This window comes from Etheostoma spectabile, chromosome 23 (assembly GCF_008692095.1).
Source record: "Etheostoma spectabile isolate EspeVRDwgs_2016 chromosome 23, UIUC_Espe_1.0, whole genome shotgun sequence".
NCBI classification, from domain to species: Eukaryota; Metazoa; Chordata; class Actinopteri; order Perciformes; family Percidae; genus Etheostoma; species Etheostoma spectabile.
In genome coordinates this window covers 195,175-197,642 of record NC_045755.1, presented here as the reverse complement: position 1 = coordinate 197,642, position 2,468 = coordinate 195,175, and the positions used below count along the sequence as shown (strand labels likewise).

The 2,468-nt window shown below is 42.7% G+C and overlaps 1 protein-coding gene and 1 long non-coding RNA gene across 2 annotated transcripts in view; one reads left to right on the top strand and one right to left on the bottom strand.

The window, feature by feature from the left end:
- hmga2 (high mobility group AT-hook 2) overlaps positions 1–2,468 on the top strand; it is a 72,498-nt gene that overhangs the window by 32,385 nt on the left and 37,645 nt on the right. The gene's annotated exons all lie outside the window — the stretch shown is intronic.
- Positions 625–2,468, bottom strand: part of LOC116673213 (uncharacterized) — a 20,360-nt gene continuing 18,516 nt past the window's right edge. The window contains exon 3 of the long non-coding RNA XR_004327786.1: positions 625–636. This is a non-coding gene — a long non-coding RNA (uncharacterized LOC116673213). The remainder of the gene's footprint in view (positions 637–2,468) is intronic.

Below are 2,468 nucleotides of genomic sequence, written 5' to 3'. Positions count from 1 at the left end.
ATAAAATGTATTATTATTATTATTATTATTATTAAAGTTGAACTCTTGAAAATCATACTTACCAATAAGACGGAATGTGTTATGGTTGTGTGTGTTTCTGATCTTGTGACGGGATGCGGAGGGGAGGACCCAAATGCAGCACGGAGGCAGAATAAGCAGGTAAACCAAGGGTAGTTTATTAAGGCAGTTCAACAAAACGTAGCACAGCAGAAGTTCCAAACACAATGGGGGCTGGCACGGGGAATAAAGTCCAACAAGGATCCAAACGAAGGCAGGGCGAAGCAGGGTCTAAACGAGGTCCAGCAGAAAACACGAAGGGAGAGGCTATGACGGGAGGCAAACTTATGGTGAACTCACGAAGGCTGTGCCCGCAGGAACATACACAGGGAACACGAAGAGACGCAGGAACACACCAACTAGGAAGGCTGACAAAAACGAATGATCAGACGAAGCACAAGGGAGCACAGACCTAAATACACCAGATAATTAGACACAAGAGGCAGGTGACGAGAGAGGCGGAAACAGGTGGAAAACATCAGGTAATCACAGGAGCGGGAAAACACGGGAGCAAGCCTGGAGGAGAGACAGGACAGAAAACCGATTTCAAAATAAAACAAAATGCGAAACATACAGACACTTACCGGGGGGATGAGACAGGACCAAGCACACAGGACCGGGGAAAACACAGACAGTCACAGGGAGGCAGAAACGGGAAAACAAACCCAACAAAAACCCCAAACCACAACAGATCTCTTGTCTTGTCTTGTTTTACCTCTTGTCTTGCTTGTCCCTGTGAGTGTCTATATGTTAGTGTCACCTGTCTCTCGTTTCCTTGTTACCTTTTGTATTAAGTTGCCCTTGTCTTGTGTCAGATCATTGTATTGGATTCTGTGAGAGTGTGTAGTCTTCCCTATTGGTCTCGGTGTTCTTGGATTCTGCCTGTCCCTGTTTTTGGGGATTCTGCCTGTTCCTGTTTGGTCTTTTGCCTGCTATCTTCCGAACTCCTTTTGGGATTTACATTATTAAATATTCAACCTTAATTATGCCTGCTGTCTCTGCACTTGGGTCCTACATTCTCTGAAACCACAACAGAATGATCTGACCAAACATGGACCCAGCAGAGAGGCGTCTCTTCTCAGAGAAAAGCGCAATTGTGTAACTGCAAACCTAATAAGTGTGCTCCTATCCTGGAGAGGATCTCCACCCAGTAGCAGTGGTTTAAGGAGAGACCTTGAGTGAGCCATTTTGTTCCATACCTCGATGAAATCAAGAAGAGGTTAGATTGTTGTCTAAAAATTAATCTTAATGACTCACCCACCAGCCTGCCTTGCCTGTTTCCCCAGAACTCTGGTCAGAATGCCCAATGGCAACGTGGTCAGTAAGTAAGCACCAAAATCATAGATGCAGCTTTTGCCGTGGTCCTGCTACACTGTTACATTCTGCTACACCCTGTGGTACCCTTCTACGTCCTGCTACGTCCTGCTGTGCCCTGTAACACCCTGCTATGCCATGAACTTCAAACTATTATTTCTAGTCACAGTTCCTTTATCTTTTATTGTGACTATTATTGCCACTATTCATTACACCCCCAACCGGCCCGTCAGACACCGCCTATCAAGAGCCTGGGTCTGTCTGAGGGTTTTCCTCGCCAATGTTGCACTAAATGCTTGCTCTTGTAGAAATTACTACTACTAGAATTGCTGGGTCCTTGTAAATTATAGTGTGTTCTAAACCTACTCTGTGTGTCAAGTGTCTTGAGATAACTCATGTAATAAATTGAAACTATGAATTAGGCCTGCACGATATTGGAAAAATCTGACATTGCAAAAAAAATTTCCCCTGCGAGATATATTGCAATATGAAAAAGAAAAAGTAATTTTTAAAAGATGACATTAATAGCTCTGTTTTGAAATAATAAATCATTCTCGACTACTGCGGTGATTTTGTAGGAGAGTGCATCTACAGAAAAAAAGGAAAAAGGATCTTTTCTAATGTGAACCATTTACAAAACACCAAAACAAGTAAGCGCTGTGACTAACGTTACTCTTCTGAAGTGATTTTGGAGAGGAAAGTAGGTAGAAATACACTGGTTTACTAGCATGACACCATTGTAGTCATATATTAATCAATCCAGGCTAACGTGTATAACAGTGACTGCCAATTGCTTCCTCTAATATTTAGGTTGTGGTTGACAAGCGGGGCCAGCTTGTTAGTTTGATAAATTGATCAAACCTGCATGTCACGCGCGCTTGCAACAAACTTTGTATCCAAGAACGATTAAATTAGTGTAAATGAAGTTAGATCAGACACAGACTTCTGTAGTAGATTACGTTTCCAACCTTGCATCTCCAAACGGTAACGTTAGTTGTGACAAACGACCCCTTGGATCTTAAGGCTAACTATATTAGCTTTAGCCTGGCTGGTAGCAGGTTGCTGCTTGTTTCTTTAGGCTAACTATATTAGCTTTA